The 27,858-nt window shown below is 34.5% G+C and overlaps 1 protein-coding gene and 1 pseudogene across 1 annotated transcript in view; both read left to right on the forward strand.

The window, feature by feature from the left end:
* Nucleotides 1-27,858, forward strand: part of KLHL1 (kelch like family member 1) — a 436,959-nt gene that overhangs the window by 221,730 nt on the left and 187,371 nt on the right. The gene's annotated exons all lie outside the window — the stretch shown is intronic.
* Nucleotides 25,217-26,504, forward strand: LOC108588167 (26S proteasome regulatory subunit 4 pseudogene; annotated as a pseudogene).

Raw genomic sequence — 27,858 nt, forward strand, 5'->3', positions numbered from 1 at the left:
GAAGTTCGCATTGATTGCTTATGTATTTGTTTATTTAATATCCCTATGTATTTCATGTGCAATCTTTATGAGTGCTTACAGAAAAGAATTAATGTTTAGAGGTGTTTTTTGTCTGAGATAGTATGCAAAGACATATTTTTGCTGAACTTTTTCTATTTTTATTAAGAACAATTGTGAATGGAAAATTTTAATAAACAAGAATATTTTTTATTGATTTTCACATTTTGTTCTATGACATTTTAAGTATGAAAAGGTATAACCACATAAAGATTTCAAGGCTGCCATAAATTTATATAAAGTCCAATACTTTCTAAGGACATGCCAAAACAAACATAAATACCAAAAAAGCCCATTTACACATTGTTATATTGCTCCTCAATATAGTTTTCTTAATTAATTCAATCCAAGGATAAATTGTACATTATTTTTGTTCCCTTTTCTGACATGTGTTAAGTAACTTTGCCAATTCTTCACGGTGGCATTTAATTTCAGAACATCATTTTTTATACAATTTTATTGGGTACTGCCTAAATATTTGTTAAAATAGCACTGTGACCCACAAATGGATTAATGCTCAAGATCTTTTAACATTCAGTTTCTTCCCTACTTTTGTTTTAAAATGATACAATAAGATGATAGTGATCATATACTATTTTCCAAAATTTGGAAACTAACACTCTCACATATATTTTAGTGAAACAGCATTCTGGGAAACATTGTAAGCTATTTCCAGAACTCTTTTTAAAAAAACTCTCCCAAATGAATAGAAAGAACCAAAAACAGAGCAAATTTTATCTATATTTGAGTCAGAGAATTATAATAATGCAATATTGTAAATTGTTTTCTGAAGAAAAAAACAGCTGCCAAATCTAATAAAATTAGGCCAAATGAAAAAGACAAGTAATAATTTGACATACATGTTCTTTAATTTACATCTTGATACAAGCAGGTGAGTTATGTGAAGTAGCTTCTAATGTGGAGATATCAAAGGGCATGGCTGGGCCATAAGAGAAATGAGTGTACTTCATTTATCCTTCATCAGCCTAATACGAATAATGGAATAGTCAGAATGTAAATAAACATATGTGACCTTTTTAATTTTTTTTTTTAACTTTTTGTCAGAAATTATAACCTAAACCTAAATTTGAGACAGGGCCAAGTATATAACAGAAAGCCAAATATCTGAGTAGCTTGTTTTAGTAGGTGGGCTCTGAAGATTGCTTCAGGCTGTTGTGATGTGCTTCTCCAGAAATGGAGCAAAGGTGAAATCTGAGGATCCTGTCCTTAACTTCCTATTAGACCGCTGGACAGAACTGGCCATGCTAGTTCCATTAGGGACTCCATTTACTTGGAGAGAAAAATTGGCTGCATTAATGTACCCAAAATGCATTTTCCTACCACTTGTTTCATTTATCTTTTCCAATCAAGCATTTCCGAGCTGAACAACAGCAACAAAACATACATCAGCAATGGCTAAGCATCCAGTTTAAATTCCATAGAATTCAAACCAAGTCATCTAAACAATGGATCCAGTTAAGAAAAATTTATGTCTGTCCTGATACATATCAGTCCCAGATGCAAAATCCCTATCTTCAAAGTAATAATAATGATAATAATAATAAACTTTAATAGCAAGCACAGATTTCTATAAATAAATGGAGGAATTCAATATTGTATAAGAAAACACAGATGCTTTGAAAGAATATTATACTTAGTATAGAAGAGAGAATACTGTTTCTGTCTTTCTTTTCATTAAGTATAATATTAAAGAGTAGAATAACCAACTCTCAGATTGTTGCTACTCCTCAGGCAAAATGCCAAATTAGATCATTATGGTGTTAGACAACGTAGATCATTCCCTCAAACTTTATCTTTCAGATACATATAACCAGGACATAAAATCTCTTTCTAAAAATTCATGGGAATACAAAATATTGGTCACAATTATGAAGGGTTTCATATGTTTAATCACAGATTATGTGAGAAGTTATGTAAGGCTAAAAATCTAGAAAATTGGGAGGTGATGATCAGTAAAGATGCTGTAGTTGACAATTATGCAACTTGTGTTTTATAAAGGTGATGGAGAGGAGAATGTAATTGATTAACTAGAGAGAGGACACACTAAAAAGAATAATTGTTGTAGTCAATTGTGGTAATCTCACAAAATGTTTACATTTAGACTTTTAGGAAGAATAAAGATTTGAAAAATTTTACAGGAGTAAAAAGCAACACTTGAAAATTGGAAACTAAGTTCAATCTGACCTTTAATTATATTTTCTTGTTAAGGAAGACTCTAATTATATTAGGTTTGTGTATAAGATATCCATTTAGGAGGTGCTAGCAAGGAAAATAAAGGAAAAAAAGCATTTACATTTTTTTTCTATGTGCAAAATTCGATTTCATGGCAATAAACAGTGTTGGCCAGGGAAAAAGTAAACAGTGTTTATAAAAGTTTATGCCAAATTAAATGAAATATGAGTACTTATTGGGAGAATATATATAAAGTCTTTAATAAAGAAGATCATTCTTTGTAATAGACACCAAGTTTACAAATCACTTATAAGGATGAATCAACTAAAAATATGGCAATAGTATAGAACAGAAAGCCAAATATCTGAGTAGCTTGTTTAGGTAGATGGGCTCTGAATATTGCTTAAAAACTAAAGAAGCAATAGTACTAAAATTTAATTGTATTTTAAAATGAATAAAATTTACAAAACTATTAAAGTTTAATTATTTTAGCAGTAATTAACTTCAGATGAACAACATTTATTTCAGAAATACAATCATGAAACCACAAAGCAATTCTCCTTTTTTCTTATTAGGTTATCAAAAATGAATAAATAAATAAATGGTAAAGTGAAATACCACATTTATTATTGAAATAATATTATTAGAATATAAATTCTGTAAGTAATTTGGCCTTATTGATCAAAATAGTAAGTGTGGGGTGATTTACAACATATCAATATCAATTTTAGGTATCAGTGATATGAAATACATGTATGAATACAGATATGTAGACAGTAAAGTATCTTTCAACAATCTTAGTATAGTGAATAATTGAAAAGACAAAGCTATCTGTAAGCTTCACATGTGAATGAAAAAACAGTTTTTTTGGTTATCACAATGAATGTGATTGAGAATTTACTAACTTCAAAAGATATATGGAATGTTATGTAATATGCAAACTCAAAAAACAAATCAGAAAAACAAAAGACTTATAAAAACCTATACATGGCAGAATATATTTAATTAACAAAGTAGTTTATGTTTGTATATGAATGTTTGTGTACATTTGTATGTATTTATATGTTTATGTGTTTGTGTGCATTGTAATTTTTGAGAACTTGCTTGTTTGCCAGCACAAGAAAATACTATGGAAATTCCTTACCACAGAAATAAAATCAACCATTCCTCCAAGTGTTTCTTGTTCCTGTTACTGAGCAATGGTATTTAGAAACCAACATCTGATTACTTAATGTGCATATTGGGACTGGAGTGTTCTTAATTCTAGCCCACTTTTATAAGCAGTTTAAAAAACATTTACAATCATTATTTCATAAAGATACACCATTATGAATGTAATATGGAGTATATTACTTTTGTACATATTTAAAAATTCTCTCTTATCAGTTCCTGTATAGTTTTCTGAATTGGTTGATTTTAGTTTCAATTTTTAGGAATCCCTTTTGGCTTTAGCATTTCATTTTATTTATTTAAAATATAAATATTTATATTATTTAATTGTAAAAATGGCATAGAAGAATATTCAGATAATTCTCATAAAAATTTTCCATTTGCTACAGTTTACTTTTTTTATTACTTTCTTTTTCTTCCCATTTCCCCCACAAATCTGTGTGTATATGCATATCTACATATATGTATATAAAATACACTTACATGTATACATGTGCAACAATACACATTTACTTGCATACACACATACATGTATTTATGTTTCTATTTCATATTTTTTATTATATTTTACTATAAAATAGCCTACATACTCACTGTTCTGCATCTTGTTCTTTTTGCTTGCTCTGTATTGTGTATATGGCTTCTAAAAATGCCAATATTCTAATATGATTTTTTTGTTTTTTAATATTCTGTTATCAAAAATAAAATTTTAACAAGTATATTATGTATGTTCCACATAATTCTGTCATAAATATATCTGTTTACTATGTGTTATACTATTTTTGCAATCCAATGAGCAGTACCATGAGTGTCTATTTCTTCAGGGACTTTTAAAAATGTTTGGATTTATGACATTCTGAGAGCTAAAATGTGATATGTTAATGTTGTTCACATGTCTATTTCTCTTGTATTAATGAGGCTTACTCTTAAGGTTAGTACCAGTTACACTTAATTTTAATGTAGAAAACTTGTTTACATATTTTACCTATTTTGCTGCCAGCTTGTTAGATTTTAAATTAAAAATTCCTATCCTAAATGATTAAGCCATGCTTACCTAAATTCTAGGAAAGAATTGCATATTGTTTTCATATATATTCTTTCATATATATTCTTTATATATAACAATTTTCATATATATATTCTCTATATATGACAGTTGTGAGTGAGTTAAAGTGCTATTCAGTAAACAAAATAAGCTAAAGCACATGAGGACAGTGCAGGTTGTCTGCATTGATTCTGTTTGATAACTACAGGTATTACATTTCATTATCTGTCAAAGTAACATTTTTAGTGGTTAGCTAAAATTAATAAAATGATCATTTGGCTTTTAAATGCTACACATTCTTCTGTCAAGTTATTTTCTCTAAGCTTGTTATATTTTGTTGCCTTAGCAGAAAATCCCCTGGATTATTCCTTGTGTATCAGTAGAAAGCCATTGAGGGAACAGAAAGTGAGAATGGTTTTTATGTGCCTATTCCATGGAGAAAAATGGATCCATGGAAATCATTAAACAAACATATAATAATAATGATTACATTAAGTTATATACCATAATTTAGCAATTTTATTGTTGAATAAAACTCCAGTAGAAATGTATAATGTGAATGTGTTCTGTGTATTAGTCAAGGTTCTCTAGAGATATAAAACCAATAAGATAGATGTAGATATACAAAGGAGTTTATTAAGGAGTATTGACTCACAGGATGACAAGGTTAAATCCCACAATAGGCTCTCTGCAAGCTGAGGAGCAAGGAAGCCAGTCCAAGTCCCAAAGCTGAAGAACTTGGAGTCCCATGTTCTAGGATACAAGCACCCAGCATGGGGGAAAGATGTAGGCCAGAAGACTTAGCCAGTCTAGTCTTTCCGTGTTCTTCTGCCTGCTTTTATTCGGGCCTTGATGGCAGCTGATTAAATTATGCCCACCCATATTGACGGTGGGTCTGCCTCTCCCAGTCCACTGACTCAAATGTTACTCTTCTTTGGCAACACCCTCACAGACACACCCAGAAACAATACTTTGTATCCTTCAATCTAATCACATTGACACTCAGTATTAACAATTACTCTCTGGAATAAGTGAATTTGTGTGTGTAGCCACTTACACATTGATTTACACCTAAAAAATTAGAAGCTACAATACTGTAGTTTTATAATTCAGTTTAGTTGAACAAGCAATCCATTCCCTCCTAGTGTAAAATGTGTTGCCTGTTAAAATTTTGCACATATAAGCTTTTGCACCTTTTCCTTGAGAATCACATTTTCTAGAACATATGAAAAGTAATCATTTCATGTACAAAATGATACATAGCTCTCTTTAAGTCATTGAAATAACAAAGCAAAGGAAGCAGTAGATTCACGCAGCATCTTTCACTTGTCTCCCCACCTCAGGCTTGCTTATGAGCCTGAAACCCTGCCCTGTGCCCCTCCCCTGCTGAGCAGGGAGCAGTGGCTATGGTGGTGCAATGTGCACTGGTAGTACAGGTGCTAGTGGACCTGGGGGATGCCACAAACTTGGAAAGTGGTCTCTAAAGGGCTTTGGATGTAGTTCCTTGCCTCCTGGGAAGCCAAACTTGGGCTTGTTGGAGAAGTGCTGTGGCCTTCTTGCCCTAAGCTCTGGTAGATAAAGTGACTTGAAGTCCAGTTTGAGAGGGGAGTGTAGGGGGAGTGAGTTGACTATATGAAAAACATGAAGGTCTTAATCTGTACAAGACCTATGATAAAGTATGAGCAATGTGAGGGTGAAAGGTACAGCTGAGTGGGGAAGCACCTGGGACTTGTTTGTGGAGTGCATTATCCCCACAAGGGACTAGCTGGTGATGTCAGAAGCCTTGCTTGTTGATGAGAAAAAAATTTCATTTGAAGTCAAAAGGAGACCCCACATGGAGAGCAAATGTTGCTCACAATGCGGCCTCAACCAGCACCTGACCTGGTCCCCCTGGCTTGACCACTGAAGAGAGATCGCACACAGTAAGCAGGTAGTCTCCCAGCAGTACCCAAGCAGCGTGGGGCCTCCTCAGAAGCCAGCCAAGGGATGGTGGCAGTGAAAAATAGCTGAAAAAAGAAAAGGCCAGATGACAGAAAATCCCAGCAGAGTTGAGCCTTCTCTCAGTGTCTGGCATTGACTTGGCCTAATGGAGCTGGGTGACACTGTAACAGCTGTGCTCTTACACACTCAGCCACCTGCTACCTCCTGATATAGTTGCACCTGGAGATGACTGGCATGGAAATGCTGTGGGGAAATCTGTCAGGCGTCTTTTAATTAAAAATATTTTTATTAAAAAAAAAGCTTAAAAGATAGGATTCAGTGCCACATTCCTTACTCATAGAAAAGTTGTGAAGGAGTTCATGAATAACTTTAAAGTTAGTAAGAAATAGCAAAATAGTGAAACCCCATCTCTACTAAAAATACAAAAATTCACTGGGTATGGTGGCATGTGCCTGTAGTCCCAGTTACTCAGGAGGCTGACGCAGAAGAATTGCTTGAAACTGAGAGGTGGAGATTGCAGTGAGCCAAGATCATGCCTGGGCAACAGAGAGAGAGACTCCATCTAAAAAAAAAAAAAAAAAAAAAAAAAAAAAAGAAAAGAAAAGAAAAGAAAAGGAAAGAAAGAAATAGCAAAATAGCATCTCAAAATGAAATAGCATGAGCTATTAGCAAAATTCCTGAACCAAAAGTAGCAAGGCATTCCTTGAAAATAGGCAAAAGTCCAACTAAAAGTTGTTTCATGTAACTGAAAATAGAATGGGTGACTTTAGCTTTAGGTATGGCCTAATGTTTTATTCCATTAGAGACTAAGTTCTCTCTTTCATACATGTACTTTATGAGTTAACTCTAACCCCAAATTCAGCATGGCTCATGTTATCATTACATCAATTTCCTGGAAAAGCAAATCTACCTCCACAATAGTTCCCTAGTATTCATAGAATTATACAGATTGGTCCACATTGGCCCTAGGACACATTCATTCCTCAACCTACCACTGTGGCCAGACATATAAAATACACTGGGCTTATTATGCACTCTTCTTCTGGAGCCAGAGGTAGTATCAGCTTTCTTAGAAGCATATTGCTTTAGAATAGAATGGATATGGTTTCCCTGAGGTAAAAATTAGTTTGTTTTTTAAAAAATAGAGCTAACTCTATAATTTCAACTTTCTTTATACAAAATGATACTTGTTTTATTTCACTGAAAATGATGTAAAAATGCAGTTGCCACTATACCCACTCTAGATGTTTAATTTGTAATTGAATAAGACAATGTGCAGAGTGTGGATTGGGTTTTGGCAGCTATGTAGTATTCATGTGATAAAGAAATATCTTTAGCTTATCACAAGCATTTCTTGCTGGAAAAAGTCATTATTCATTTGTTTAATAGTCTTGACTAGTTATAATAGATAGGAAAAAGTGTTATCAGATGGATTACTACTTATGAAATTCATTCATAAATATGCAGGAAAAATCTGTCACACAGATCAAGTGTTGAATTCTCAATGTCAAAACTATGCTATTTTATTTGCACAGAATGGTTGATTTCTGGTATTTCTTTTCATAAAACGATTGCTTTCTGATACATTGTTGAAACAAGTTATGAAAATTATGATTGAATAATGGCTATTGAGTTTGTCATTACGAGGAGTAATGGAAAGAGGAATGCCATCAAATACAATAAGATTTTTCTGATGCTGCTAGTAATGAGTGTTACTCCTTTTTCTGAGATTATTGATTAGAAGTCCATTATATCAGAAGAGAGAAATGTACTCGGTTTATTAGTGGAAGTGAACTACGTTATGTCAGTAGATTCCTAGCAGAGCTTGGATGAAACAGAGAGAAACTATCAACAGTTTCCACTCTATTGACATGGCAAACAGAAGCTTTGAGTAAAGACTGCAGCTAAGGAGAGAAGAGTACATATTATATATACGAATGGTCACCAGTTATAAGGCTATCTTCTCTCATTGTTCTGAGGTTCCTTTTCCAAAGAGCAATTTCACATCTTTATTTTAACAAGTTGAGACTCTTTATTCTAATTTCTAAAGTCAGCTGGGGAAGTTCAGCCAAATAGAACAGAGATCTGGTTTACACTTCCACTTATAAGTCAGATTGCCCCAGTTTTGGGGGTCACCCTCATTTTATTTGAAATAGGTGTTTTACATAATGTGGGCAGTAATTAGAAATGAAGATTGATTGTTTTCTAGCCAACTCTACCTTGAAGGAATGTCACAAGTAAATTTGGGAGCTTTTGTAGAATTGACCAAGAAAGCAATTACAATAGAAAAAAACTGTGTTTCAAATCAATGAAATATAACATATTTTGTTTAGTGGCTCAACTATATTCTTTAGACCACAAACAAGGTATTTCCATATTGATGTGGTAAGAAGCAGCATAAATGAGTCTTTAGTGCACAGAAGATTCAGGACTGGGAAATGGTAGAACTGATTTTCTTAGCATTATTTGAGTTACTATTAGAGCTCTGGGCAACTTTGTTTTCTTGATGATATTCCCATACCTAGCTGCAGCCAAGAAGATTGGAGCCTACTCCAGTGAATACTGAATATTTGTAAAGGGAATCTATTAGGATAACCCCTAATAGCTTGTTTACATGGAGCTACTCAGCAATATATTTGGTATCTGAAGAATGTAAACTAACCTCTTCAGAGCCAGCGGATCAAAATTTTTGATACAATCTAAAAATATCATTCTTTGATTGAAAAAAAGTGAGTTTGATGCTTTTCCAACACTGGATTTGCTCCCAACATTGAGAAATTATGTTTAACTAGAAATACTAAAAATAATATTCAAATAATATAATTTAAAAGAGAAGTATAGTAGAAATCCATTTATTATTATCTATTATAAAAATTGTGAATAATTCTGAAAGGGAAAATGAAAAAATGAGAATTAAAGAGAAAGAGGGACACAGAAGAGAGAGAGACAGACAGACTGAATGCTAACAAATGTAGGGAATGCGAGTTTTCTAGTACACCTTCTGTGTTCTCTGACTCTGTAGTGATCTAACACCTTTGAACTATTTTACACTCAAAGTAATTGCATTGCTGTTAGTACTGCATATTATTCTTGGCTATAAAGGTGTAAATACATTTTGTACAATGGAAGTAAAATTTCCCTCAGAAGTCACTTTTTCATATACTAACAAATTCATTGCTCGTTTCCTGATTGCTTATGTATTTGTCCTCTCTGGCTTCTCCTTTAACTAATTTTAACACCTTATCAGTTCCCTTATTAATTAGTTAAATGAACTATTTTACTTATGCTTATATTTGTATGAGAGTTATGATTTTATCTTTTTAATGAAATTGGGCTTTAACATTTCTATCCAGTGAAAATACTTGGTTTTCCAGTATTTGAGTGTTTTATATGAATTTTGTGTCTGATAAAGCATTTATAATGGTCCTTAATGAGAAATTTTCCCATAACTTCACCATCTATGTTTGACAAAAAATCTAGAATATTATTTGACGTTATCTTCTCTGTTTAATATTTTATCTGCACAGCTCTTGAATACGTGAAACATAGTAGGTAGTTTCTTAATAAATAATTTTGATAGCTACGGTTTGAATAAACAAACAATTGAAAACCCTGTTGCTTTCTCTAGTAACATACAATAGTAAACTCTGATTTACTAATACATCAAATAGTCAAGAGTAAGACAAGAAAATGACTAGTATAAATGACCTGGACTTGATCTAGATGTAAACCATCGTACTAATTATTTAATGCATTTTAAAGATTATATTTTATTTTTATTTAAGTGCCATGGATCTTTGTATTTTTAATTAGTATAAAATTATTTGTGGTGCCCTGACCATTTACCAAGCAGTGTGCAAACACAAGAAATTCGAGAAGCAGTCTAAGAAATTTTGGAGGCTTAGGGGAGTCTAGTAAATATACTTTGAACTAGCCACACATGCCTCCTTTTACAGATGATGATAGCAAAGTTGAATATGACAATTTTTTTTCTACTGAAAAAAGTTTCAGGCAGTGAGATTTGCCAAACCTTTTAGAAACTACAAAGGAAAGGGTCCTTGACTCTGTGAGAGGAACTTAAGGAAGATTCCACAGATGACCGAATGCCTGAGGGAGGCCTGGGGGAAAAACAAAAAAACAAGCAAAAACAGTACAAAGGTTATAACAACAAATTAATTAGTGACAATTTTGGGGTATAATGAATTACTTTTACTTGATTTTCTATTTATCTTTCATAAATTTGAAATATACAATTTTCTGTGTTATCTTCACATAGTTGTATCTTAAATTATAGGGGCTTTTATTCCATTAAAATAATCTAAAAGTTATTTTCAAGACCCCAAAACTCATGGAATGAATTAGGAGAATTTTCTTGATCTAAATTATTACTATGTGATAAATTACTGAAAAATTATTTAGAAGGTAATGAGAAAATATCTGGTCTTTTGATATTTTGTAATTATACCCAAAAGAAAAACAATAAAAATCTGAATGTTTGCTTTGGATTGTTCAATAAGATTTGATTTAGATTTAGTGGGCTTTCTTTTCTTTACTTTAAATATTTGTAGTTTGACCCTCTCGTGATTAAAAATTCTTTGGAATAATATAATGTAAAATATTTCACACCTGGGTTATTTCTTCAGTCTAGAAACATTACTTATATGGATGTAGATCCATTTGGCATAAATCCTCTCTGCATCTAGAAGTGTGCTTATTCTGCACAAGCTTTGCCATAAAGTAGAAGCAGTTAAGATTTCCCCTGGGCTAAAATATGACAAGTAAGCATCTAACTTACAAATATATTCCACCTTCTCTCTCTCTTTCTCTCTTGAACATCCACTGAATTATTCCCCTTTTGACATATAATTGTATTATATAATAGGCTATATATATTTATTTACATTAATACTGTATACAGGTATAATAACTATATGAGGTAAATAATTATTTTTTTAATTTAGATGAAGCCATGTTTAAGAATTAAAATTTTTATTTAAAACTGTAAGTACTTTTAAATTAGTAATATTTATTATAGCTAGTACATTAGTATTATAGAGTATTTAAAATATGTATAAAAAAATATAGCCTTAGAAAGGAAAAATACTCTTTTAACATTATAAAATGTTGAACTATAGTCTATAATAAGCTCTGCATTACTGGATGAAGTTCAATGAAATACTGATAAAAAGGAATTTGTTTATTATTTTGCTCAGCCTTTATTTATCAAACAAAACAAAAATAATACAAACCAGCATTCCCTGTAACTTTGGAAAGTGTTGTCTATATAAGCTATTGCAATTCATAGGCATTGTTTTTGGTCAATAATTGTATAAGGTATAACATTTGAAAACATGCAATAATTCACAAATGAAATATATATTTACGTTTGTCTATAAAATAATCTTTTATATTTTAATGTAAGTGTTTTTTACGTTTTCTCTTCAAATATTTTGCATGCGAAAGTTAGGCAGTAAATAAACTACATCATTGTTATCCTTCTGTGTTTATAGAATTTACTATTTAAATGTTAAATGAAGATGTAGAAAGAATAACTATTTCAGGAACATGTTTTTTGTTAAATCTTGTCTCACCCCCTTTCTTTATCATATTCAAACATAAATTACACTAGTAAGTGAAACTTGACACTTTGCTCTGCAGGTTCTCATCTTCCTGTCCCTTCGAAATTTTTTCTGTTTTTCCTTGCCTACTTTCTCTCTATCCCTCTCACTCACCCATTGCATACCAACCCACGTGGTTCTGGCTTCTCGTCTCTTCTCTTAGAAATCTATACTCTGCTGGTACACCCATTACCCTGGCTTCAACAATTATTTACAAACTATACCACAAGCTAAAACCTCACTCCTGAGTTCCAGAGCTCATTCCTCAATCTCAGTCTCTATATTTGACAACAACTGATATTTAGTATATTCTATTTAAAGTAATTATCTTGTCCTACAAATTTATCCCAACTTCTGAAATTTCCTATATTGGCTTCACTATCTAGATGGAAACTTATGGTAATAAATTGGTGGCTGAAGAAGATTCTCCCTTTTCTTCACTCTCACCATCCAAGCAGCTCCCATATATGAAAAGTCTTATTCTGAAATGTCTTTAAAATGGCCTCTAATCTTCATGTTGCTCGATTCTAACCTATCCTGCCTCTTGCTAGGAGCCTTCTTTTTATATAAACTTAAACATTGTCCTATTTAAAAAACTGAGAATTCTGTGAACTGGTTTTCTATTCTCTGTAATATCAAGATCCAATGCCTTACAAGTCCACCAAAACTCTTTAACAATGCTCTATTATGTTCAGTCAGCATATTTCTACTTGTCCCCATTTACTCTTCTCTTCAGTTTTTCCCACAGAATGGTGTATGTATTACCTGTATTGCAGTTAACCTGCTTGCTACATTGCCTATCTCTATCCATGACTTTCTGTGTCTAGCCAAGAATTTATGTAAGAGAAACAGCTAGTCATAATCTAAATTTATATATAAACACAAACAGTATTAACAATTGTTAATATATGAGTAAAAATTATAATTTTTAAGAATTTATCTAAGCACACAACTCTCATGTAAATAGAGGAGAGATTCTACTTCAGAATATTATAATACTTATTTACCATTTTGGAAATACTTGCAGCGTCAGTGTCAGTGCTGCTTGTGGTATTTGCTAACATTCATCATTTTTGCTTTTATGCCCATGGTTCATCTATAAACAAGGATATATTTATTTAATACTGCTAAAGGTCAAATATTTTTAAAAACTTGAAATTGTGTTTTAGTGCTTTGCTCACAAACATAAGCCACCAATGAACCTATGTTACCAACCTATCAACTGCTTCTTTGTTTGTTTTTAAATGAGGTAATGATTAAGGGAAAACTTTGTTAAGAACTAGGTGACACAGATTGCAAATGTATATTATACTACTGAGATTTAAAGGAAAGTTTGAAAATCGTATACTGTGTTACTAATGTGAAATAAATATTTTAATCAGAACAGTGAAAACTCATTTTTTGCAGAAATGCATAGATGATTTCAAAATAGAGTAATATAGTAATATTCCTAAAAACTGAGAAAGTTTGCTAATGTTACCTAAAATTCAAATTACGCTTTTTCTATTCCATTGAGAGTTATACTGTCTTCAGTAGACTTAGTAAGATGGAACAAGATGTCAAAAGTATGAGTAATAAATTCAGTCAAATGAAATTTCATTTTAAGTGAAGAAAGTGTCATATATGAAAGTCAAAATATAAATTTTTATCTCTTTTGTTAGCATGCTATTCTAGGCCTGAAAGAATGAAGCTTTAAATAAACCCTATTTAAAAGAAATTATTATTCAAGATAAAATGAGAACAATAAAAATGTAATCCTAAGATTGTATTTTCTATCATAATTAATAAGATAATTATTTCATAAAATTTAGACAATCTAAAGCAGAATTAAAGAGAACAATATATCAATACTAATAATTTTAATATTAACGTGTATGTTCTAACTCTGTTTTCTTGGTTTACAAATATAGCTGACACCTTAAGCAAGTGGGTTCTGAAGTGTGAAAAAAACCACGGAGATTTTTCTTATAACTGCCCCTCTGAACCTATGCCTTTCCTTGCCCACTGAATAAAATCAAAGACAAAGATCATTATTTTTCTGATGAGTTTTAGATAAAAATTCCCCCAGGACACTTGAGTCACAGAAATTGCTTCACTTCTTTAATTAATATGTCCAGTCTTATCCAATACTTACTAGGCAAATCCTCGGGAACCCCAGTGATTGCTTAATAAGTGGATAGTTCTCATGGGGTTTTGAGAAGGAAAGAAAGTATACAGTGTATTTACCTACTAACGATTCCCTATGTGAAGCCACTTAGCTAATCACTATTCTTTACCCAGTTATTTTAGTTCCTTGAGAGATTTTGAAACACTGGGTTAATTTAGGGGCATCAATTGATTAGCATGGTCGTCATGTTAAATGATCTCCTGGGTAGCTGTGATAATTTACAAAGAATCTCTCATGTGTAAATTTTCGAAACTTTGACTTATTTCATCCAGAGTTCTAGTCCAAGTCATTTATCAGCAATTATTTTAGACAAGAAGATAGTGTTTTCTGTGATCCTGAGCATAAACTTTTGTAGATTTCCTGAATTTTTAATATGCCCATTTAGAAAAACTATTTAAAGCAGGAGAACTTATTATTCCTCAATGTCCTCATCTAAAAAAAATAAGAATAATTATACTATTCTTCACTGAATTATGAGAATTAAATAATGTATTTTATGCTTAAAAACTGAAAGCTTGAAATCACAGGTTTATTATTGTTGCAACCATATAACATCTTAGGCAGTGTGTAGGAATTCAAGACTTTCTCAATAGGCTAGATCAACTGAATTTGGTCTTACCTTTTAGTATCCAGAATTTAATATAAATATCTATCATGGAGCTGATGATCAATAATTGATTTAATTCATGAAAAGGGGCAATTGTCATATTACTTTTCAGTATTAGTAATTGTAAGGGATATGTAACTAGTGCCAGCATTTGGTCAATTTAGATTATAAATAGAAGAAAGAACCACCCCCAAGTTCAGTGCATAGTACTCTTATTCACATAGGATTTTTAAAAATTAGTTCAAAATTAAAGGTGTGATTTTAGGCCAGGCACGGTGGCTCACTCCTGTAATCCCAGCACTTTGGGAGGCCGAGGCGGGTGGATCACGAGGTCAAGAGATCGAGACCATCCTGGTCAACAAGGTGAAACCCCGTCTTTACTAAAAATACAAAAATTAGCTGGGCATGGTGGTGTGCGCCTGTAGTCCCAGCTACGCGGGAGGCTGGGGCAGGAGAATTGCTCGAACCCAGGAAATGGAGGTTGCGGTGAGCCGAGATCACGCCATTGCACTCCAGCCTGGGTAACAAGAGCGAAACTCTGTCTCAAAACAAAACAAAAAAAGGTGTGATTTTTAAATGTATAAAACTCAAACATCACTGCTATATTATCAGCATTGTTATTCATATAAGCATGTGGTCTTCATGCCACATTTTAAAAACCAACATGTAGATTGCATCACGTTCTGTTAGACTATGCAAAGCCATTTCTTGAAGATTTATGACAAACATAATCTATCCTAACCTTGGAATTGAACCAACCCAGTAATCACTTCTATGTTCTCTATGTGGTTTGGAGGTAGGAAGCAAATTGAATTTACTGAAAGCAGAAAGCATGTAAGAAAAGCAGTTTTCAATGCTCTCTTAATTTGCTCTTTGAGGGTAGCCACGATATAGTTAGTTTTGCAGTTTTGCATTCTCTAGTTATTTTATTAAGGCATATTATTCTTGCAAATAATGTAGTTACAGGAGTCAACAGAGATAACAAAATAACTACAAATTATTGGTAACAAATATTTCAAGACAAAGAAATCATATTATGAACATTGATTTAAAAACTCAATATAGTTCAGCAGCATTTTATTTAAGCCATACTGAAAGACAACATGACTCAATGATTAAGTGTAAATTCTGGAGCCAGACTGCCTGGCTTTGAAGTCCTTCTCATTCACATACTGTGTAAACTTGGATTATTTATTTAAATTATCCATGCTTGAGTTTTCACTAATGGCAAACATGAATAGTCATATAGATTTTGACTTTTTAGAGCAATTGTGAGAATAACAGGTATAAAAAGTGAGTTATTAATTATTATATAAAGTTATATCTTTATATAGCGCCAGGACTAATGGGAACAAGATGTAAAAAGAGTAATTTCAATTCAGTGTGAAGACTGTATTACTAGTCAGCTTTAGCTCTTTCAGATGGTAGAAAGTTTCCTTTGACAGGAGGAATGAGCGCATTGGAGATTTATAAGGATATTGAAGAGGGATTTGCACAATAGAAATCTCGCTGAAATACAGATACATTTTTTCTAATATTAATATTATATTATTCTCAAGGTGAGAATCTTTATAATGATAACTTCAGCTGTACCTAGTAATACCCTGGTTGAGACTGATAAAATTTAAACAAGGTAATATTATCAGGAATTCTACTTTCATGTTTCTTGACTGCAGCAAAGTTTAAACCTCTAACTTTAATGCATTTTTTCTTATTAAATGATAAATTATTTTCATGAATAATTCAATATTCATAAAATATTAAATAATTTTAATTTAATATTTTTAATTAAATTAATATTTTTTAATTTGAACACTAAAATAATCTTTAGATCATTTTAGTGTTCAAATTAAAAAAATAAAAAATCTCTGGTCTGCATATTAATGCAATATATAGGTTAAATTTATTTTTCTGATCATTTTAAGTGTGTCTCTTTAAGTACATAGTGCATATAGTAAATATTTTTTCAAGTGAACATAAAAAATAAGTATATCAAGAATGTGAACAAAGGTTCTCTGCAAAGGAATCTGCAAGAAAGATGTTATTCAAAGCAGTTTGAAAACAAGAAGATATGGCCTCTGGTATAAAAGGAAGGTGCTTTCCAGAGAACAAAGGTGTTTAGATTTCATAGCAAAAGTTCTCACCCAGATTTCAGTCAGGCTTGTTTTTGCAAATTAATAATTCAAACTTGCTAAGTGCTGACTAGCCAACACAGCTGGGTTCTGATTGGTTGGGGCAGATGAGCTCTGGTGGGTTGGCTCAAATGAGCTTTGATTGGTTGGTTTCCAAGCCTCAAAGTATACATCTTTATGAGACAGTTCTTTCAAAAGGCAAGTGGAGGTAGTGGGGCGTGATGTGCTTGCAGTTTATCTGGGCACCAGCAACAGGAACTGGTTTGGCTTGATTACAGAAAGAGAGGTCCTGTCTTACTTTCACAACATCTTTCTGAGAAAATAGAGTACATTACCACTCCTTCACCCAGCCATGGCTGCTTGCTTCTGTTTCAACTCACCCGAGTTAGCCACAGAGTCCACTGAGATTCCATCTATTTGAATAGATCCTCCATAATAGATCCTTTAATGAGACTTGCTGTTATTAAAATGATAAGGCAAAATATATTGGAAATAATTGACAAGCAATCGTACATACTTTTTCATTATATATATAATGGAAAAGCTATGGTATTGAATTATCTCTTTCAGTACTGTAGTTCTCCAAAGTTATTTTACTTCTACTATTTACCCTTTAAAATATTACAATATGATTGTAAGCACATCAGTTGACTGAAAATGCTCTTCAAGTATACCATGATAAATCTGTGTCCTTTCTCTCAGTTCTCATTGTCTTTGAGCTTTCTATATTTTGTTAATTAACCTCACTTTAAAATGTTCCTGTCTTCTCTGTCTCACAAGAAATCTCCTTTTCTTCCTGTTCTAGGACCAGCCCATGTTGGACAAACAAAAAAGAAATTTAATGCTCAACCTACTAAAAAGTCTTCAGGTCATATCTGTTCAATACTTACCTTTCATGGATTTACATTTCTGGCTTCCTGTCAAATATTTCCAATATATTGTGCTTTATCATTCCCAAAGCAACAAATCTTATAAAAACTCATTGTGCTCTACTATATGTTAACTCTGTCTTGAACTTTTTCATTACTGCAACAGATATTATCTATTTATTTTACAACCACATTGCAGATTTGTAACAAAATGTAGGTCAGCATTTAAAAACTCTTGTCCCTGAACTCATTCCTCTATATTTTTTGTTTTCTTTTGCCAAAAATATGTCATCTGTCTAACCTTGACCAGAGTCATTATTGTCACCCAAGCATATCATACATACTTCTGACATTCATATTGGCTGCAACTCTTCCTTCATTATTACACTTAATTTGTCCACCAATTCATTTATTGGAAATTTATTTACCTACTCTAGTCCTTAGTACTATCCCAAAAAATGAAGTTAAGTGTAAAGATGACATAAAGTCCCTGTACAGTATAATAAATATTAGTTACATTTATATTCTTGATGATGATTGAACATTTTCTTGTGGTGTGGGTTCTTTTTCACTTTTTTTCTGTTTTCACAATTAATAATTAAAATATGAGAACCAACACAACATAATATAAATTAGCCAAAGAAGTCTTTGCGTTTAACCAATGTTCTGTAAATGTTGTTTCCATTCTATTCTACATATTTGTATATACAGTGTCTTACAAATGTAAATACGACATACATGGGTTTTTTATTTCTGCTTATGATAATAATTAGGTAAATAATTGATTCTTTCACAAAAGGAAAGGTGTGTGTTTTCCCCAGAACAGAACCAAAGACAAAAGCTAATGGACCAAGGCTTTTCTGTGGGATATGCAGTCTCAGTACTACACATTTGAGGCGGAACAGGAAATGAGGACAGGAAGTAGGGAAATGAAATGCAAGCTGGTATGTTTCTCAGCTATTCACAGATTAACAAGAAAATGGAGTTGGCAGTTTAATAAGGATAGATGTCTTCTAAACAGGTCATGTGGAACTACTGTGATGTGGAGCTGTCAATCAATATGATGAATGGAAAGGTATTAGCTGCCAAATCCTCTTGTCTTCTTTTTCTTAGAGGTCAAAGTTTATCCCTCTGTATATTATGTCTGTCTCGTCCAAATTATGTTAACCAACTCTGTTTGGCTGGTTTGTATTCTAGATCATAGTACAGTAAAACCCTTGCTGTGTTTACCAGCAGAAGTGCCCTCTTTGCTATAACTCAGGATCTCTTGCTCAACAAATCCTACAGAAGTGGGAAAGCAAAGCACACATTCATAAGTGGATTACTGGGAAGAGTGGTTGAAAGGGCTAATCCTAAATCCAGTGTGTTTTCCTTATGAACAAATTTTTACAACTGGGGATATGTAATCAAATATCAGCTGTTGGTTCAATCCATATGCTGTATCTTGGAGAACCATGCAGCAACTATGCATTGAACTATAGTCAAAGCTGGTGTTTTATTTGAAGTTTCATGAGGTATGTGGTGAGACCAATGAACATTATGTTCATGAGCCTATTGTTCATTTTTCCGATAAATATTTTTAGGTATATGATGCCAATGAATCAAAAATTTTCTAGACAACTGGATGATATTAATGGGCATAGAGACAAACCCATATCCAGAGTATTTATCTATTCCAGGAAATGTAAATGTGTGACGTGCTCCAAGGATGAAGGAGACCTATGTAGTTTACTTCCACCAGCTGGCTTATCTCTCCTAAAGAAGAGTGCCATATTAAGAATTAAAAATGTTATAGTAAGTTCTGACTTTGTGAGGAAAAGCTCATATTTTTAGGTCCATTCATAATTTCAATTTTTGCTGTCATGGTAATCTGTTTGCGGGCCTATTGTAGCTAAATTTGAGGTGGCTAAAGAGGGAAAATAGCTATTGTTCATAGTACAAATTATTCTGTCTGCCCGATTATGGAGAGCCTCCTCTGTAATGGACACTCAAGAAAGATTCTTTGTGACCACTCCAGTTTTATCATTAGGTCATCCCAGACATCCTTCCCGGTGATTGTCCTCTATTTTTCCTTTCTGCCATCTCAACAGCTAGCAAAGCTAGTTGCCAGCGCCTAGAAAGCTGTGTGTGTTCCTAACTTAGGCCATCTCACTCTTTCTTCATACAAAGTAGGTATGCAAGTGTACTGCTACAGCTTTGCCTACAAAATGGATTTCCTTGAATAACTGTCATGACTAGCATCAATATGTCATGCTAATATGCTTCTCACCTAGATCAAGTTTTCTCATTTTTCACAAATTTGTTGTGAGGGGCTCTATTTAAGACTGTAAGTTCAACGTGAAGAATAGCCATATTCTTACACAGAGGATGGCCTTGCCATGTCAGTTTAGATGTGTGAAGCAGGATTTTATCACTCAGAGTACCTGGTTTCTCTTCCCAACATTCTTATTCCCCATATATACTTCCAGAACTAACTGATTTGCATGTCATATTGTGCAACCTTCGGGGAAGCATGCACAACCACCTGGATTTGCTTTCTGTAGCTCCATTAGAAACAGATAGTCTGAAGAGCCATGTAGCAACCAGAGTTAAATCACATTTCTAAGTGCTTTTAAAATTCAAAGATATTCAATAAATATTTTCCTAATTTTTTATGGTTGGACATTGCTCTTTACTTAGAGAATCTCCACTGCTGTTCTCCAGACTAGAAAACTATTGAAAAGTCTACAGATGCAGAAAATTCCTGAAAATCATAGAATTTATCTCTCAACTTCTGACGTACCTTTGTATAACTAGGTTACGTAGACTAATTCCTAGTTCCTATTCAGTGAATCTAATTAGCATGGTGACGTTATCAATATAGTGGATGCTTGTGATGTTTTGTAGGCTGTCAGGGCAATCAAGGTTTTGTAGATTGTATTAAATTAAAAAAAAAAAAAACAGCTCCGAGAAAGTGAAAGAGCTCTGTGAAACTATACTGTCATCTTTGACTATTAAGACAAGCTGCTTTTATACTTCCCTGATACTTTTATGATAATAAACATTGAGAAGAAAGCATCTGTCAAATCAATAGTCTTATACCAAAAAGCCCTTGGCAACTATGAGGCTCTTCTCATTCCTGGGATTATCACCTGGAGGTTGTTCCATGCCTGGGGGGATGTCTTCCTCCTCCTTTCAGTCTTCCTGAGTTTGGCTTTTGTTTCTTTCTTTTGGCCAACTCTAGAAACCCTTTGTAGATGAATCACAAAAAAGTGTGATTTTTATTGCATTCATAATATCAATTGCTGCAGACCAAACTCCTTCAGCTTAAGCAATAATCTTTATGACAGATATTATGTAGGATGCCTCTGGCACCAAAGACTAGATGCAGCATTGGGCCATTTATAGTCAATGGTGAGTGCCCAGGCCTTGTGCGCAAGCCACATGTAACACTGGATAGAAAAAAATTGTCTCACAGAGGAATTGGGCAATACGGATAGTAATTTTTTTTTTATTCATCAGACTACTGATACTGTTTTAGAGAGGCAATGGCACTAGACATTATTAGTTGGACAGGTTCACAGTTTTCCACATGCCCCTCTAAGATATCCCTAACGTCAGCAATTCCATTCAGTGATTGGTGCTAAAAATGAGCAGAATTACATATAAATTATAGATATATACTAATAATATATTCAATAGTGGGGCCATAGCATTATTGAAGTTTATAGGGGTTCAGAAGAACCCAGTGATCCCTGGGCCTGACAACATCTCAATGGTGTTGCTCTCAGATCCAAAAGCACAAAGCAGTATTTGTTCCCCTGCATCCTAGTGCCACGTGTTCCAAGTGTCAGTGTCGCCTTGTACCACATAGCCAAAAAGTCCAAGAAGTACACTTCTTTCTACCTCTCCATTAAACTCTGATCTTGGCATGTGATCTCTGATCTCTGGGGAGCATGGGAACTCAGGAAAACACCGGGTCTTAAACACTGGGTTTCAAAACCCAGTCCTGAGGTCCATGTAAAAGTTTGCAGGGCTCCACAATTCATCTTTAGGCTTACTGGGAGGAAGAAATGGCATTTGTGTCAATAACAGAGGCTATCAAGGAGTAGACCCTAGGGGGCCTCCTAGGCAGGAATTATTTGGTGTGGAGCACATTAATCTCCTCCTTGGAGATCTCATTATTAACCAAACTCAGACATCTCTTGGGAAAGATCCTTGCCTGGGTTGATCAGGAGAGGGTACCCAGCGATCACTTTTATGCTGGACTTCCTACTGGTCAATCTTTGCTGATATGACCGTGACTGCTTTTTCCATGGTGAGGAATTTGTCAGTTAAAACTTGGGTTAAGTTGAAGTTCTATTGACCTGAGTTCCTGAGGTTTAACTGGACTCAGTAACCACAGGGAATGGTACAGATAAACCTAGAAATCTAAATCTGGTTAATAATCTCATCATGTGCTATTCTCATCCTTTCTTTGTAGATCCAAGGGACAACAGGGTGGCCTGCAGGACTGCTATATCCACTATAAGACATGTTATTCAGTGGCAGCAGTGAACTCACCATGGGTTGGTCAAACCTGTTGTAACTGAAATAATCACGAGCTGAGGGTGGTGAGGGTATTACATGTTCATGTCCTCTGACAGCCTGCCTTTCCCTTTCTCCTTAGGCAGTCAACACACTCTGGAGGATGGGACTTTCAGTGACACACTTAGCAAGGCACCAATGTCCCTCGCTAAGTTTAACAATATTTTCTTATTTATTGTGAAGGCAAATTTAACCATGTTTCAAGGATGTATTTGGGCTACTGGACAGATCAATCTCTAAGGGTTCTATGTATTTTCTCAATGAAGCCACAAGTCTCAACTACTTTTTGCATTGTTGAATGTCCATTTATGTCAAGGACTGGCTTAGAGCTAACTGACAGCATCATTTTATGCAATTCAGTGCTTGGCATGTCCAAAAACAGGGGAACATGAGTAATAGCCAGGTAACTGCTTCCACAGCTTTTTTAGAGTCTTTTTGTCAGATTTCTAATTTGAGTCACAGATTAGCTTTGGCCAGGGGGTCAGGGGGACTAACTAAAGAGAAGGACCAATGTTCCCCTGAAAATCAAAAGTTTTCTGCAAATAATGTTTTTTTTAATAATATCTTGTTGTTTGATTTTTAAATAAATTATCAGTGAGGTATCCTTTTGAGGAGTTCAGTTGACTAGATAATATCACTAATATTATCAATACTACTCTGTTGATCAAATGACAAAATTGTCTTCACATATCTTCAATTCATAAAAAGCCTTCAAAAATATTTCATTTCTTTGAGGGTAAATCCATCCCTTTTCTTCTTTGTATTTATGTTCTATAGTAGAGTACTTAGCATATGATAGACTTTAATTGAATGACTAAATCATTTTATTGAATTACTGTGGGTTATGCTTCATCCATCAGCTTCATGAACTAAGTTTGTTTTAATAAGCATGAAAAATTGATAAATTTGAAAAGCAGATACATTGTGGTACACAGAATTCTGAAGATTCTCCAATCTGCCAAAGTATCCTGATTATTCAAATACTTATCTAGCTATTACTGTAAAGGTACTTTGCAGATGAAATTAGAAGGCTAATTAACCAATATTAAGATAGAGTGAATATGAAGGATTAGTCAAGTGTAGTGACATGAGTCTCTAAAAGCAGAAGAGGAAGCCAGAAGAGCCAATCGCAGATATGGGAGAGTAAGAAAGGAGAGAAGCAGCAGAAGGGGATGAAAGAGAGATTCCAAGCATGTGAAAAATTAAACTTGACATTGCTGTGTGTAAAGATGGAGGAAGGAGGGCAAACCAACCAATGTGAGAAAGGTCTAAAAGCTGAGTGACCTTCGGCCAGCAAGAAAATTGATAACCAGAATTTACAAAGAACTCAAACAGATTTACAGGAAAAAAACAAGCCCATTCAAAAGTGGGCAAAGAATATGAACAGACACTTTACGAAAGAAGACATATATGAGGCCAACAATCATATGAAAAAAATGCTCATTGTCACTGGTCATCAGAGAGATGCAAATCAAAACCACATTGAGATACCATCTCACGCCAGTTAGAATGGCGATCATTAAAAAATCTGGAGACAACAGATGCTAGAGAGGATGTGGAGAAAAAGGAACACTTTTACACTGTTGGTGGGAGTGTAAATTAGTCCAACCATTATGGAAGACAGTGTGGCGATTCCTCAAGGCCTTAGAAATAGAAATTCCATTTGACCCAGCAATCCCATTACTGGGTATATACCCAAAGGACTATAAATCATTCTACTATAAGGACACATGCACACGAATGTTTATTGCAGCACTGTTTACAATAGCAAAGACCTGGAATCAACCCAAATGCCCATTGATGATAGACTGGATTGGGAAAATATGGCACATATATACCATGGAATATTATGCAGCAATCAGAAATGATGAGTTCGTGTCGTTTGTAGGGACATGGATGAATCTGGAGAACATTATTCTCAGCAAACTGACACAAAAACAGAAAATGAAACACCGCATATTCTCACTCATAGGCAGGTGATGAAAAATGAGAACACATGAACACAGAGAGGGGAGTACTAAACACTGGGGTCTATTGGGGGGAAAAGGGGAGGGCCAGTGGGAGGGGGAGGTGGGGAGGGATAGCCTGGGGAGAAATCCCAAATGTGGGTGAAGGGGAGAAAGCAAACAAAACACACTGCCATGTGTGTACCTATGCAACTGTATTGCATGCTCTGCACATGTACCCCAAAACCTAAAATGCAATAAAAAAATAAAAATATAAAAAAAAAAAAAGAAAATGGGGACCTCAGTACTATAATCACAGAGAAGCATATTCTACCAACAATGTGAATGAACTGGAAAACAGATTTTTCCTGGCTGGGCATGATGGCTTGTGACTGTAATACCAGCACTTTGGTAGGCCAAGGTGGGTGGTTCACCTGAGGTTATGAGTTCAAGACCAGCCTGGTTCACCTGGCGAAACCCCATCTCTACTACAAATGATGATGCACACGTGTAGTCTCAGATACTATGGAAGCTGAGGCAGGAGAATCACTTGAACCTGGGAGATGCTGGTTGTAGTGAGCCAAGACCATACCACTGCAAACTTCAAGTTGGGTGACAGAGCAGGAGCTTGTCTGAAAAACAAAAACAAAAACAGATTATTCCCACAGATTCCAAAAATGAAGAAAACTTGCCAACACCTTGATAAAACCTGAAGCAGAAACCTATCTGAGCTAAACTCTGCCTGGACTTTGGACCTCCAGATCTTCAATGTAATAAATACATATTTTTTAAAGCTACATAATTTATGATGATTTGTTACAGCAGCAATAGGAAACTAATATACAAATCAACTCATTTATATTTAAAAATTACAAAAATACCAATGTTATTTAATGGCTCTGTTATATGTGCAAATGGGATGGGCTTCTGTGATGGAGGCACATGGGAGTGACAGCTTGAGTGGCTAAGGAAAGATGGGTCAAAGTAAGAGTCTTGGTCACGATCCTGGAAGAGGCAAGAATCATAACACAGACAAGAAAGAGAAGTATGAACCTCTTGTACCAATGAGAGTGGGGGAAAAAAAAGAAAACAAAGGTACCAGGTGCTACCAGCAAACTGCCACTGGTGACACCTCACATTCAGTGCCTGTTACAATTATTGAAGTTAGAATTAAAGACTATCTTCTCATAGAGGAAGAATTCATTAGATATAAGGAACAAATGAAACCATTAGAAGAAAAGCAAAAAGGGGAAAGATTGAAAATGGGTGATCTGAGGGAGACTCTGACATCAGTAGGACCCTTGGAAGAGATCACTGATGTCAATCATATCACCATATCTACATTTGTGAGCTCAGAACACTACATCAGCCTTCTGTCATTTGTAGACAAGGATCTGCTGAAACCAAGCTGACTGGTTCTGTTCAACCACAAAATACGTGCCATGATAGAGGTGCTATTTAGGGTGAGGAAGGTGGAAAAGGTCCCCAAGGAGACCTATGCTAATATAGGGGATTGGCCAACAAAATCCAGGAAATTAAAGAATTTGTTGAGCTCCCTCTCACGCATCCTGAATATTATGAAGTATAAAGTCCCCTAAGGGGATCATTCTGTATGGCCCACCTGACACAGTGAAAACACTGTCAATCAAATTGTTACAAACCAAACCTCAGCCACTTTCTTGAGATTGATTGCCTTTGAACTTTTTCAGAAGTACTGAGGTGTTGGCCCAATTTCATATGAGAATTGTTTCAAGTTACTGAAGAACATTCACCTTACACTGTGTTTATAGATGAAATTGATGCCATTAGGACAAAAAGATATGACTCAAATTCCGGTGGTGAGAGATAATTTCAGCCAATAATGTTGGAACTGTTGAACCAGTTGGATTGATTTGATTCATGGGGAGATATAAAATTTATTATGGCCACAAACCAAGTAGAAACTTTGGAGATAGCACTCCTTAGAGCAGATCGTATTGACAGGAAATTTGATTTCCCACTACCTGATGAAAGACCAAGAAGCACATTGTTCAGATTCACACAAGCAGGATGACGCTGGCCAATAATGTAACACTGTATGACTCCATCATGGCTAAAGATGACCTCTCTTGTCAACACATACTTTCTTACAGATCAAAGTAGATTTTTCCAGCCAATTTTCTTAAAGATATTCTAGAGTGGGAAAAGTAGACATCAAGGCAATCTGAACAGAAATTGGTCTGGTGGCCGTAAGAGAACATAGGATAAAAGTACCATTATGACTTCAAAAGTATCTAGATAAATGTTCTTTATAAAAAACAGGAAGGCCACATGGACACAGAAAGGGGAGTACTAAACACTGGGGTCTATTGGGGGGAAAAGGGGAGGGCCAGTGGGAGGGGGAGGGGGGGAGGGATAGCCTGGGGAGAAACGCCAAATGTGGGTGAAGGGGTGAAAGCAAACAGAACACACTGCCATGTATGTACCTATGCAACTGTATTGCATCCTCTGCACATGTACCCCAAAACCTAAAATGCAATAAAAAAATAAGAAGAAAAAAAAAGATTATATGTATATTCAAAATATGTTAACAATAAATATAATATGTAATCAAAAAAAAAAAAAAACAGGAAGGCACCCCTTAGGTACTCTATCTCTTATATACTACAGTTGGCATCAGGAAAACAGTTAGGAGATTTCCTAAACTCTAAAAGGGGTAAGGCTGGGAGAGTCACCCAGAGGAATCCATATTCCCATTGATTTTTATTAGCAAACATCCTCTGTGTCTTTTGGAGCGTGATGTGTAAGATGGCCATTGGACAGCCTTTATTGGTCACTATGCTCCAACACTGTGTTTCCCAAAAATGTGTGCTCTTTCACGCACAAAAAATACCTATAAATACATCAGTAAATAAGTGTATATTGTAGTATTTGAAGAAATAATAAATAGCCATTTCCAGAAATGAAACCGTCCAGGATGAAAATGTGAGGTATTAAGACCAGGTTCTGGGATGTGGGGGAGGCTCAGCACCCCTGCTAGGATGTGTTCTTCCAAACCCTTAGTACCTTACTCACCCAAGAATGGGATGGAGGACCCCACCAGATGTGGTGGCTCCATTAAGTAAATATCAGATTCCAAAGAGTTTTTGCATAAGGTGATTTACTTAGGCAGAGAGAAAAAGGAGAAAGAAATGAATAGAGAGCAGCTCCCACAAGGTTGTGGAAGGGGATCTAGAAATGGAGTCTGCCCAGATGTGGGAGAAGGGTACTTTTAACTTGGGAGCTATTCCTGCCCTATTCAAATTTTCTATCTTATGAAAGGAGTTCCTTTAAACCTACTGCTAGAATGATTAATCTTTGATTTTTTTCCCTGAGTGCGTGAAAGTTGAACAAAGACCTCTAGTCTTCCAGATGGAGATGTGGGTGGAGGTATGGTGCTGGAAGTTCTTGCCTTTGAAACTACACCTCCTTGTGACCCAGGAAGAGAATACATTCCCTCAGTATGAACTTCAGTCCTTGTTTCTTTTTCCTGCATCTTAGTTACAAAATATTTTAATGCTCTATGTGC

Source organism: Callithrix jacchus, chromosome 1 (genome assembly GCF_049354715.1).
Source record: "Callithrix jacchus isolate 240 chromosome 1, calJac240_pri, whole genome shotgun sequence".
Classification (NCBI taxonomy): domain Eukaryota; kingdom Metazoa; phylum Chordata; class Mammalia; order Primates; family Cebidae; genus Callithrix; species Callithrix jacchus.